The 14344-nt window shown below is 35.0% G+C and overlaps 1 pseudogene; it reads right to left on the reverse strand.

The window, feature by feature from the left end:
• Positions 1-747: 747 nt before the first annotated feature.
• The window catches only part of LOC141562016 (3-phosphoinositide-dependent protein kinase 1 pseudogene), a 44513-nt pseudogene continuing 30916 nt past the window's right edge, over positions 748-14344 (reverse strand).

Consider the following 14344-nt stretch of genomic DNA (forward strand, 5'->3'; position numbering starts at 1 on the left):
ACAAAAACTAGAAAATACTATGGCATAAATTAGAGTTAGACCAATACCTCATACCATATATAGAGATAACCCCTCAATGGACACATACCCTAGATATGAAAAGGTCATTGTTATAAACAAATTACAAGAAAGAAAAAGAAATTACTTTTCAGAACTAAGAATGAGGGAAGAAGCATTTTTGGCCAAACTAGAGATAGAATCATAGAAGATAAAATGGTAAATTTTTGTTATATAAAAATAGTTTTCCTAAACAAACTATAAACAATACAACTAAAATAAGAAGAGAAACAGTTTACAAGGGGAAAATAAATCAATAATATTCCCAATTATATGTGGATAATATTTAACATTTTTTTAAACTTAAAAGAGTTCCAGATTCTGTCCTTCTCTCTCCTTTTTTCTTTCTTCCCCAAAGTACTAAGCAGTTTGATATGGGTTATACATGTGCAATCATTCAGAATATTTTTCCATATTAGTCATATTGTGAAAGAAGGCAAAGACAGACATTAATTAAAATCAAGGTACAGCAGAGGCATTAAAAACCCTTAAGCATCAATGGTTATTGAGACAGAGACAGGTGGGGAAATAAGGTAGGGTGGACAAAAGCAGTGAAACACTGGCACATGGCCTGGAATTCTCATTTGTGTGCAGGACTAGCAATTTAGGTTCCTTCTTAGGAGCTTCAAAGCCCATGTGTTGATGCAGGGAGCTATGGGCAGGATGCTAAGCCCTTTGGGTTACGCTTTCCTAGATAGCAGCTTAGGGGTGACCCCAGAATCTGCCCTGACAAACTTCCTGGATTTTTTGTCCTCACTTATGAGCATTCCCATTTAGGTCCATTAGGTGATAGATACTATCACACATGTGAACAAAAAAAGGTCTTTAAAAGTCTTTGCTTCAAACCACAACTGTGGAGATCAAGGGATTTCTCCTTTCAGGACTTTGCCAACAGGATCTATATAGCATCATAGGTGAAGTCTTTCTGTGAGAAGTAACTGATGAGGACAGACAAAGAAGCCCTATGGCTTATCTAGTGGGCCCATTTTAATTATTAAATTGTTGTCTACAAATTGATGTCACGGGTTCCCATTAGCCTATTTCTTCAATAAGAAGTCTTTTCTCCTCTTCAGAAAAATTACAGATCTAGTTCCAAAAAATTCTCATCCAGATCATGAATGTAGTTCTCTACATGATCAGTGGACCTCTGCAGTGAGCTTGGCTCCGTGGCATCCAACAGAAGACAAGAAGATGAAAGTGATCCCAAGTTCTGGAGAACATCATTTTCCAAAGTCATTTTCATCTTCAGATGTAGAGACTAAGATGTAGATTATCCCAGGTGATATATTCAAAGAATTGGTGGGCTTTCAAGGCTCCATTGCTCCCCATTTCTTCACAGCCTAATCAATTTGTAGATTCTAAAAACAGAGGCTTTCACACAAGGCCTTTTGTCTTCAGAAAAAAATTGTTCTGGAAAGTCATATGATAGCTTAGTGATTTTCTGGAATGTAAAATACTCATTTCAAGCTTGGTGGCAGCATCCCTGATATAAAGTGGTATGTTACACACCCTAGAGACTACAGGTTTGAACTCTTATGTGCACCTTTCTCCATGAAAAGTTTCCATATGACATATTGTGCTGTGCCCATGAAGGAGTTAGTCCTGGCTTGCTTACTATAAAGTCTGTAATTTGAATCTATTGTTCTTGGATTTCAAGTCTCTGTGAATAATCTCCTTCCAATGAAAATATATCAAGGCAAGCACTATCTCTGCAGAATTAAAATCAGGCACAGGGCTCAACCCACAGGATCCAGTTTCTGGATATAGTTTAGTAGGTTTCCATTTGAGGTATAGCTGAGGCCAAAATATAGTTTTTTATTGTCCTAAAAAATGAAGTAAAGCTTGACAAAGGAAGCGTAGTCCAAGCAGAACATACCCTCTTGTTCATTAGTAACATAATGTACCTTCCCTTTAATTATATGGTTTTTCTCCAGGGTTTTAATTGTATAATCCCTAGAAGTTGTCAGTACCTGGACTAAGATCATGATGGCATACTATCCTTCACCCAAGACTTTGCCAAAAGCAAGGTAAGTGACACAGTCCTGAAGACAGAAAGTCTCATCTTCATGAGTTCAAATATGACCTCAGACACTTATTAACTTTTAGCCCTGTTTGGCTTAGTTTCCTCATCAGTAAAATAAACTAGAGAAGGAAATGGCAAACCCCTCCAATATCTTTGCCAAGAAAACCCCAAATGCAGTCACAAAGAATCAAACCAAGTAAAATGACTGAATGACACAGCAACCAAGTCCTCAAGTTTCTTCCTCCTGGGTTGTCTTGAGTGCTAATCTTGCTGGGTATGTTGGGCTCAGCCTTGGCATCAAGTGGGAGTGTATGGGAACCCATTGTAAGAATCAGGATGCATCTGTGGACTAAGATAGACACAAATTGATTTGTTTTCTTCTATCAGAGTACCACCACAAGATAGGCATAGGACAGCTGGGCTCCTGGTATATAGCTCTTTCATTATCACAGCTTTTTTTGGTTTTGTTTTTGCTTTTTTAGAAGGCAAAAGTAGTTTATTTTTTTATTGACACATATCAAAAAAAAAAGTTGGGACAAGAGAATAAATCACTATTGATTAAAGAAATACAAAGTAAAACAACTCTGAAATGTTATCTCATACTTTTCAGATTGGTTAAGATGATAGGAAAAGGAAAATGACAAATGCTGGAGGGGATAATGAAAAATTGGGATACTAATGCACTCTTGGTAGAATTGTATGATAGTCCAACTATTCTGGAGAATGATATAGAACTATGACCAAAGTGCTCTAAAATTGTTTCTACTCTTTGACTCAGCAATACCAGGACTAGGTCTGTATCTGAAAGAGATCAAAGTAAAAAGAAAAGGATTTATATATACAAAAATTTTATAGCAGCTCTTTGTAATGGCAAAGAATGGGAAACTCAGGGGATGCCCATCAATTGGACAATGGCTGAAAAGTTGTGGTATATGATTGTGATGGGATGCTATTGTGCTGTAAGAAATTATGAGCAAAATAGTTTCAAAAAAAACCTGGGAAGACTTATATAAACTGATTTAAAGTGAAATGAGCAGAATCACAAGAACACTGTAATATTGCTGTAACAATGATCCATTGTGAAAGATTTAGGTACTCTGATCAATACAGTGATCCAAGACAATTCCAAAATGATAAAAATGTTATTCTCTCCCATAAAGAGAACTAATGAAATCTAAATGTAGCTTGAAGCATAATTTTTCACTTTATTTTTCTTACTTTCTTTTAAAAATGTGACCAATATGGAAATGTTTTGCATTATTTCCCATGTATCAACAATATTACATTGCTTGCCTTCTTAAAAGGTAAGTGAAGGGCAGGTGAGAGGGAGAGAACTCAACTTTTTGTTTTTAAATGGAAGTTAAAAATAAATAAATAAATAATGCATTTCTTTATAGTGGGGGAAATAACCAGGCAGCCAAATGGCCTTTCTATCCCATAAGGGACCAGCTCAGCACATGCTTACAGACAGGGCCTCCAGAGAGTCTGGGAAAGAGAGCACAAAGTAATAGTGATGAAAAGGAAAGGAGAAAAAAGAAGCCTTCCCACCTCCCTCAGCAGCATCAGGAGTAACACAAATTTAGTAATTTAAAGGAAGCTTCTTGCCAGTGTCTTACCCATCTATCCATATTAACACTGCCATTAAAAGAAGCACCAACTAAGTGAATGTAGTAATCAGGATACAAAACACCATTCTTATCACAGGAGAAAAGGGGATAAGTATGAAAGATATTAGGGAGATAAGAGTTAACAAGATTTAACAGCTGACTGAGTATGTGGGAGCAGGAAGAATGAGGAGCCCAGGTAATGCTGAGATTATGACCCTATGTGGCTGGAAAGATGGTGCTAGCGTCTAAAAAGAAAAAAAAAAATGTGCAGTTTGTGAGAGGGATAGTTTGAGAGAGAGAAAAAAAAATGTGTTATACTCTAGCTATATGGAGTTTAAGATATTTACCAGAAAACTGAGTGGATGCCCATCAATTGGAAAATGGCTAAATTATGGTATATGAATTTTATAGAATATTATTAGTCTATAAGAAATGATCAGGAGGATGATTTCAAAGAGGCCTGGAGAGATTTATATAAATTGATGTTAAGTGAAATGAATAGAACCAGGAGATTATTATACATGGAAATAACAAGATTATATGATGATCAATTCTGATGGACAAGGCTCTTCTCAACGATGAAATGATTCAGACTAATTCCAATGATCTTGTGATGATGAGACTATCTACACCCAGAGAGAGGACTGTGGAAACTGAAGGTGGATCACAACATACTATTTTCACTTCTTTTGTTATTATTTGCTTGAATTTAACTTTCTCATTTTTTTCCTTTTTGATCTGATTTTTCTTGTACAGCAAGATAATTGTATAAATATGTATGCATATATTGGATTTAACATATATTTTTACCATGTTTAACATATATTGGATTACTTGTCATCTAGGGGAGGGGGTAAAGGGAAGAGGGGAAATTGGAACACAAGATTTTGTAATCTGATGGACACGACTTTCTTCAACAATGAGATGATTCAAGCCAGTTCCAATTGTTCAGTGATGAAGAGAGCCATCTATACCCAGAGTGGGAACTGAGTGTGGATCACTACATGTCATTTTCAATCTTTTGGTAATTGCTTGTATTTTATTTTGCTCCTCTTTTTTTTTTAACTGGTTTGATTTTATTTTTCTTCTACAGCATGATAGTTATATAAATATGTATGCATATACTGCCTTTAACATATATTTCTACCATGTTTAACATATATAGGACTACTTGCCATCTAGGAGAGGACATGGGGGAAGGGGGAGAAATCAGAACACAAGGTTTTGCAAAAGATAATGGTGAAGAATTGTCTGCGCATGTTTTGAAATATAAAATCTTTAATAAAAAAAAATAAAAGAATTGCACATATTTAACCTACATCAGACTACTTCTTGTATTGAGGAAGAGGGGAAGGAAGGAAGGAAGGGAGAAAAATTTGCAACACAAAGTTTTTTAAAACTTTAAATTACTAAATTTACAAAAAAATAAAATACTATTGAAAATTAAAAAAAAAATCAGATCCAAAATGATTGTTTTCCTGGTTGATCCTTTAATTTTTTAAAGAATAAAATTATTTTTTTTAAAAAGAACAAAATTATAATCAAAGTAAATCAAAAATTTGCCAACTATCCTACTTTTAACAAAGAGAATTCTAATTGGCACCTAATCAATTGAGCTTCTCCATCACCATCTTATCATGACTTTGTACCAGATTTATGATCTGATCCTTGGCATTTTTGTCTGTTTCCTTTTTTGTTTTCCTGTAAAGGTAATCAATAACATCCACTGAGACAATATTGCTGCCATTTCTCAATATGTTGTCCTTATTCAAATATTCTATAGTATATATAGAGAGTATATGGTATAGAGTCTATACCATGCAACTGCAGTCAGACACTGGCTTCTGGACATAAATCTAGCTTTTCCCACCCCATATATTCATGACTCACATTTAAGACTGTTCCTGTTAAGGGCATACAGACTTTCTATTAAAGTTTTATCAAGAGAAATCAGCTGCAAGTCCAGAAACAAGCAATCTTTGGGCTGGTGTCCAATTCATGAACAGTCTCACCTCAACTCCTTATCCTACATCACAACCCTTCTCTCTACTCTCATCTTGCCCTGTCTTCAGCACTTTCTATTATGACTGAACTCTGAAGCTTGATGTATACTACATATAAACTTTTAACTATAAACTGAATTTGATCCCTCCTTCTCCACCTTTTATAGCCTAAGTTTCTATCTGGTTAAATTTTGCAAGAAGGAGAAAATGATAGAATTTGAGTAGGAAGTTACATATGTGTTTATTTTTATTGTCTCTTATACCTCATCCCTAGCCAAAAGCTATATTTTAAACTGTGTGCCAGAAATCTGAATACAATTTTTGGGAAATTTTTAAATCTTGTATTCACTTTCAAAATTTGCCTTTCTTCTTTGAAACCCCTCTCTTCAATCAACACAATGAGGAAAATACCTCCTGTGCCCCTAAGCTTTGTAGAACTTCTCAAATACTGAATAATGATTTCTGGGATGCTTCTTATAATTATCCTTTATTCCTACATAAATCATCAGAAGTTGATAGGGATTGTCAGGTTTGGCATATCTCAGTAAATTTTTCATTTTATCTTAGATACCTGCCCCAGGAAGATAGCAGAGTTCTTTATTATTTATTTCAAAGCAACAAATAGTTGTCTCAGTACTCTTCAGAAGAAAGTTAACAACCACCAATATTTATCTCTTCCATTATTAAATGATTGTATATTCTAAGAGAAAAGCCTCAAAATAAGTTAAGAATTCTTAGTTAAGAATTTTCAATGTTACTTCTTCCCATTCTCCTTTGTCACATTCTTCTACCTTCCAAACTCCTTACACAATTTAGGATTACCTTCTGTCTTATCAGATGCCTTTGGTTTTTTTATTTTCTCCTCAAACAGTTCTTCTATTCTTCTCCCTGATAACTTGAAAAGCAGATAGGCATTAGTCTAGCCCTTTCACTGTGTCCTGTAAGAGGAAAACCAAGATTTACTTTGTGAATACATACTGGTTGAAAAGTAAACATAGTACACTCTCTGCATGTCACTGCAAAGTTCTTTTCTTTTTTCTTTTATTCTTTCTGAAAGCAAGATCTTAAGGTCTTTGTCATTGTATTACTAGCCCTCATGATTGACTCATAATAAATTTTAAATTAGGCTTACTTGGTCATTAGCTGATGATTCAATCTCTTGAGCATTTGAGGGTTTTAATATATTTATAATGGCAGGACCCACCCACCCCTACTTTTTCTTGAGATATTGAATCTATCTTACTCAACTACTTTTATATAGTAATATGTGGATTCCTGCCAAGTTCCCTAAAATTTCTAGAAAATTTTCCTGGGTATCTTTTGTATAAGGGACTCAAGAGACATCTAATTACCAGCAAGACTTAATTCCATCTAAATGTCTACCTTCTCCTTCCTCTTTGCTTCTCCTGGCTGATATTTCAGATATTACCCTCTCCTCATCTCTCTATCTCCCAATTTGAACTTCCCTGGTTTCAAAGCTCTCTTAAGAGTACCAAGAATGAAATTCCAGTTGAATGACTGATAGAAAGAAGTATCACTGAAGTCACAGAGTATTTGAAATAAAGGGACATCAGAAGGGAAGTAAATAAGCATTTATTAAGTACTTTCTAAGTGCCAGGCACTTTGCTTTACACATATTATCTCATAAGAAGCAAGCCAATCTGGCCTAGATGAGGAAATTGAACTCTAAAAAAATAAAGTGATTTATTTTGAAGGTCACACATCTAGTTAGTGATAGAGGTAGGAACAGAAAGAGTATTTTCTGCATCTGCATCCAATGCTATTTTCATTATAGTAGATTTTCTCTTAAGGGGAGAGCACACCCATACCAATAACTACCAATCCCAAATAGTCTAATTTTAGAGTGTATATTTAAAGGTCTCAGATATGGTTTAATTTAAGAGTTAGAATGTACAGCTTAGGGAAGCCAAGCATCACTTTCAAGTCTAAAGTCCAACTTTTACAAAAAGTTTTTCCAAGACCACTCAATCTTAGTGCCTCTTATGAGATTAGCTAGATAGCACAGTGAATAAAATACCTGGACTGGAGTCAGGAAAACCTGAGTTCAAATTTGCCCTTGGATACTTACTAGCTATGTGACCTTGAACAAATTAACCCTGTTTGCCCTATTTCCTCATCTATAAAATGAAAAAGGGAAAGAAATAGCAAATCACTCCATTATCTTTGCCAAGAAAACTCCACAGCATCAAGAACAATCATACACATCTAAACAAAAATAATTAGATTATCCCCAGTATATCTTATATTAATAGATATCTTATTTGTATATATTTTCCTAATGATTCTTGCCCTCTGCTTTCCTCCACTGAATATGAATTCCTTGAAAGCAGGGACTGGCTTTTGAAACTTCTTTGTATTAAGCACAATACCTGGAACATAGTAGGTACTTAATCCTAGCAGACTTCATCCTGTCTCCTAAATTTTTAAGGCCTTCTACCTACTTCAATTCTTTGGAAAATATTTGATTTACTACTTCTGTAACGTAATCATTGGTTAATTCCAAGCCAACTTGCTCTAATAGTTTGCTTTCCTGAAGAACCAAACTTACCACTCAAAAAAATAAATATTGGACTAGATAGTGTAAATGCTTCTCATAGAATTTTAGCTCTCTGACAGCAATCTTTTGGTTCTATGATAGGGAGGTAAAGCTCTCAGAAAAGACTTCCTTTTGAGTGAGGGGAGGAAAAAATTAAGATAATTCCAGGCTTCTTGAATTGTTCAACAACTTTATTTGGACTCACATAATAACAAAAATGGTTATTACCTTACCCAGAGATATTTAATAAGTATTTGATAACTTTGACTCTTGGTTATCTGTTACTATGGTTGAAGTTTATAGTTTGAATCAATTTATCAACATTGAAAAGTTAATTTTTATGATCTTTTGATAATGAGAGTCATCTATACCCAGAGAAAGGACTGTGGGAACTGAGGGTAGATTATAACATAGCATTTCACTCTTTTTGTTGTGGTTTGTTTGATTTTTATTTTCTTTCTCATTTTTTTGATCTGATTTTTCTTGTGCAGCAAGATAATTATATAAATATGTATGCCTATTTTGGATTTAACATATATATTTTACCATGTTTTAACATACATTGGATTACATGCCATCTAGGGGAGAGGATGGGAAGAAGAGGGGAAAAATTGGAACACAAGGTTTTTCAAGAGTCAATGTTGAAAAAATTATTCTTGCATATGTCTTGAAAATAAAAAATAAATGAATAAATAAATAAAAGAAAAGTTAATCTTTAGCCCTCACAACATTATGACTTTTAGTAGAATTTTCCATTTTTTTTTAACCTGTTGGCAAACACCTTTCAAGTAAACTCATTTTTTAAACTTCTGTAATTGATTTCACATTTTTCAGTGAATTTTTGGATCCCAAATATAATGAAGCATAATGATAAAAATAGATACTGGCTTCCTTGGTGAATGCTTTACATTTTTCTAACAGACCAAGACCAATTCAGTTTTCATAAAAAATGCAAAAAGTTTTCTTTTTACCAAATAGTAATGTCAAGGTCACTCACTGTAAAGTCACTTAGAGATTAATACATTGTTTGGAAACTTTACATCTAGCACTAGATTAACTATTTAAATATTAGTGGTGATTAAACAGAGGTCACAAAGTGGGAATGAGGAGGAAGAAGGAGGAAACAACACTGGACAACTAGATGTTATTCATTACTTATAGGACTATCCTATTTTAGATCAATGAGGTAAGACAATGGTAAATTACACTGATAAATTACAAATGATGATTTGTAATTTTAGATGACAAATTACAAATACATGAGTATACCTATGTACTTTTAATTTACGTGAGTGGTATGTCTATGTAACATATACATGTGTTATATATATATTTATATATCTGTGAATTTTACGAGGTGTTCAAGAAGGACTGATATCTCCGTATAAAGGCTTGATGTGTCCTTTTCAGAGCTGCTCATCCATCTTTGAATTTTGTCATGACTATCTTAGATGGTAGACCTATTCCCAATATAACAGAAGTATGAAGTCTCTTTAATCAGTCATTTCCAATGCAAATATACAGAGTATAATTAGATGAGAATTTAAAAATAAATAAATCTTACCAATCTGTCTTTACTTCTCTTTGTGTTTAATGGATCAAATCCATTATTGGATTTAATCCAAAGGACACTTGTACTCCTCTATGTCTAGAATAATAGGTTTTTTATCTGGAATATACCTTAAGATAGCATCAGATCTAGTATGTAAACATATAAATTATACAAGAAAGTTGTTTGATCTTTTTTAAAAAAGGTTCCTTGAAATACAGGATATGTAATAAACTCTAAATATATGTATTTGTTCTCTTACTGAAGATTTCTAAAGATGATCTAACCTAGACTTTCTCAATAAGCCTCTCCTACTATATCGATGCAGCTTGTGTCTTGAATAGACAAGAGTTCAGGACTGAGGGAACCTGACCACTAAAATAAGAAAGAAGACTTTCTCCTATTGTCTGACTCATATCTTTATCCCATAGTATAGGGGCTTTTACTCTGGGGTCCTTGAACTTTTAAAAATATGTATATTTTGTATTTTTAATCCAATTTATTTTATTTTTAAGAAATGTTCAATGGCTTCATTGTGATAGAAACCTAGCGATAGAATCTCAAGGTCATTTCTCAATGTCTTTCAATCTAACTTTGGCCTCCACCATCCCAATGAAACTGTTTTTTACCAAATACTTTCTTAATTGCCAAATCCAATGCTAAATGCATTGACCTTTCTGCAACATTTATCCTCCTGACTCCTCATTCATAGTTATTCTCTTCTCCCTTGGCTTTTTCTCCCCTTGCTCCATTTTGACATTTTTCTTTCCTATTTGACCTCTCCTCAGTCTCATTTGTTATATCATCAACCATCTCCAGCCCATTAAACGTGGCCTTTCCTTGTTCTATCCTGAACCATCTACTTTCCTCCCCACACTTTTTCTTATAAAGATCTCATCATCTCCCATGAGTTCAGTTATATTCTCTCTTCAAAAAACTCCCAAATATTTACGGTTGTACATTTATCTCTAATCTCTCTCCTACACTCTAGCTCCATATCACCACTTGTGTACCATATAACTCCACCCTGTTGTCCTGCTGCCCCTCAAATTGAACAAGTTCAAAACAAAACTCATTACATTTGCCCCCAAAACTCTTCTAAACTTACTTCAATGGTACTTATTTCATCTCTATTTTTCCAGTCTACCTGTATGCAACCATGAAAACAGATACAATTATCTTTACTCTTTTTCATGCTTCCAATCAGTTGCCAAAATTTTTGTTGATTCTATCTTTGCAACATTTCTTGAATAAATACCTTTCTCTATACTTACATGGTCATCATCCTAGTTCTGATCCTTCACACCTCTCACATTGAAATATTTTCCTGGATCTAAATTTCTCCCTCTCTAATCCACTCTTTATATGTTGTAATTGGACTAATATCTAGATTTCCTTTCCCCTGCCCCTCCCTCACTACAATATAATTAGGCTAGATTTTTTTCCCCCCTAAAAGTCAACAAAGCAATCCTTAGGAATTGATTGGCAAAAGATTCTGATGGGGAGGTGTCCTAAGCCTTAAAAAGATCTTTCCTTAACACAGCCTCTGGCCATTTTGAAGTGAATTCCTAATCTCCTAAGTATATATTCCGAGTCCAATCAAAGTCCAGTTCTCCAGATTTGGCAGATATCTCAAGATTTCAAGAATCACCACACCCTGATGAGCAGATGTATTTCCATATGAAGACAATATTGGGTTAGGGGACACATCTGCCCAAGCCAAGTGCTGGAGTATGTTTGTTAAATTTCCTTTTTAAAGAAAATATATCTCTTTTTAAAAACTGCTGCATGACCTTCAAGTACCTCATACTTACCCCTCTATCCTGAACTCACAGTGTGCTGGCCTGAGTTAGGTCATGTAGGTAACAAAATAATTTTCTTCAAATACAAATTTTGACCATGTCACTCTCCAATCAATCAACAATCAATCAATATTAATCAAGCAACTCCTATATGTAATGCATATAGTCTGGTAGAGAAAATAGGATGTGTGTCTATGTGTGTGTGTGTGTGTGTGTGTGTGTGTGTGTGTGTGTGTGTGTATGTTCTGGGAGAGGGAGAAACCCACAGCTCAGGAGATCAGGAAATGATTCATGCAGAAGAACATGAATTGAGATGTGGCAAAAGATAACAAAGGTAAATAGAGGTAAGGAAGTACATTGTAGGCAAGGAGGGGACAAACTATGGAGACTTGTTTGGGAGGTGGATGTTGTATATGAGGAGTAGCAAAAAGGCCGCTTTGACTTGCTATAAAGGGGGAAAAGAAGTAGGGTATAACAAATGTGTCAAGGTAGGCTAGAACCAAAAATGTAAATTGCTTTAAATGTCAAACAGCAAAATTCATGTTTGATCCAATACAGAGCTAGCCACTAGATCTCTTTGAGCAAAGAGGTGATATGGTCAGACCTATGCTTTTAAGAATAACCAATTTGGCAGCTATTTGAGGAATGACATGCAGAGAAAAAAACAATGGAAGCCAAAAAAACAATTAGAAGAGTAATGCAATAATTCACTTGAAAGTGGATGAGGGCCAGAGCTAAGGTGGTAGTCCTTTGAATGAAGACGAAAGAATAGATAAGAAAGATATTATTGTGGAGGGAGAATCTACAAGACTTGGCTACTGATTAAGCATGGGGGAAGGGTTCAGGGTTGGTAGGAAGGTGGGAGAGGAGGAGAGGAGGAGAGGAATGAAGGATGACTCCAAGATTCATTTTAAGTGATTAAGATGATGGAGTTAAGATGAAGAGTGAGTTTGTGGAGGCAGAAAATAAGTTATTTGGACATCTCTGAAATAGCTGTGGGGCATCCATGAGAAAATGTTCAAAAATAGTTGACTATTCAGCAGGCTCCCTGTTGCATCTAAGATAAAATATGAACTCAGCTTGGTATTTAAAGCCTTCACATTTGAGCTTCAATTTCTTTTTCAAGACATTTCATATTACCTATCTTTATACGTATTATTTTCTAGCCAAAGTAGCTACTTTGATTTCCCCAAGCTCAATATTACATTTCCTACTTCGATGTTTTTACATAGGTTGTCCCCATGACTAAAATTCACTCCTTTATTTCCTTACCTTTCTTCCAGGCTCAGCTTAGTTGCTATATCCTACAGAAAGATTTTCCTATATTTCTGCAATTGATCTCTCCTTGTTAAAAAATATATATATATATTCATCTATTTATGTTTTTCCACTAGTAGAATGTATATTTCCCCAGAAAACTTTGTTTTTTTAAATTTTATACCTCCAAAATTTAGTGTAGCAACAGTATAGATTGACTACAGCATATTGTATTAAATGCTGATACAAAGAAAAAAAAAACCAAAAGACAATTTAATAATTTTTATTCCAAATAATTCACTGGAATGTTTTTAGAACACTTGTCTATAGATAGACTCCTTCCCTAGGTATAAATGGATCTCTAGCTAGACATTCCTAATCTTAATGGAAGTTTTAAGAGTTTGAGATATTAGTTTCTGTGTCCTTCGGTGAGAGTCAACTGGCATCAGGAAGGCTTTTGTGTATTGGAGAGGATGATGCCTGAGAAAAAGAATTGAAGCCCTGGAGTGATTAGCTAGGTCCCTTGAATTTATGTGATTCTTTCTGTCTGGCAGTTCCTGACCTCATCACTTGTTGTGGACCAGCCTTACGCAGTGATGTTCAGGCTTGCAGCATCAAACTCCAGCACAGGAGGTCAGAGTCCCTAATAGTAAGAGCATCTTACTATAGTAAGAACTCTGCTAAGCACAGGTAGGCAACAGCATCTGGCCCCTAGCAACTCTTTGATAAGGGAGCAGAGTCAGCCCTGTCTTAGACCAGCAGATTTCAGTCCTCTCAAAGTGGCAGTGTGATAACACTCCAGTCTAAGAATATTTTCTGTCCCATCAAAGGACAGAAGAACTCAGGTCTGAGAAGTAGCAATTATTTTACCCCAGAAAAGAAGAGAGCAATTAATCTTGGCAGAACAGGCAGCTGGGAGAGATAGATCCCATCAACAATGTCTGACGGGGAGCAGGCACATGCACAGTCCCTAACGAACAGTAGAGTGACACTCCAGTGGCAGGAGAGTGGGCATTTTTACGTTCCGTAGCAAAAAGAAATCCCATTGTCATTCACTGCTTACTATCATATAAAACTGATTGGCCCTCTCTCTATTGCTGTCAGTGGAACACCCAGTGATATACAACTCCTTCCAGAGGAGGACTTAAAGGATCAAAGATTAACATTATTAGGAGATAGGGAGCTTTGAAAAATGTTATCAAATTGATCAATTCCTGGATAGGCTTTGTCAACCATGTCTAGAATCAGATATCTCTATGACAGCACTGCCTGGACAGAAATCTGGGAGTTCAAGGGTTACACATATGTCACTGATTCAATTATATTCATTTCATTAAAAAAAAATCTTGTTGGGTAAGAACGATTGTATTTGATATCCATTAGTCCTGTAAACCATGCTATTAGCCTAGCTTTGAACAAGGAAGTTGAACTTTCCCAGCATTAAATAGACTCAGATTTCAGTAGAAACTCAGAATGCTTCAAGCGACAG

This window comes from Sminthopsis crassicaudata, chromosome 3, assembly GCF_048593235.1.
Source record: "Sminthopsis crassicaudata isolate SCR6 chromosome 3, ASM4859323v1, whole genome shotgun sequence".
In the NCBI taxonomy this organism is placed as follows: domain Eukaryota; kingdom Metazoa; phylum Chordata; class Mammalia; order Dasyuromorphia; family Dasyuridae; genus Sminthopsis; species Sminthopsis crassicaudata.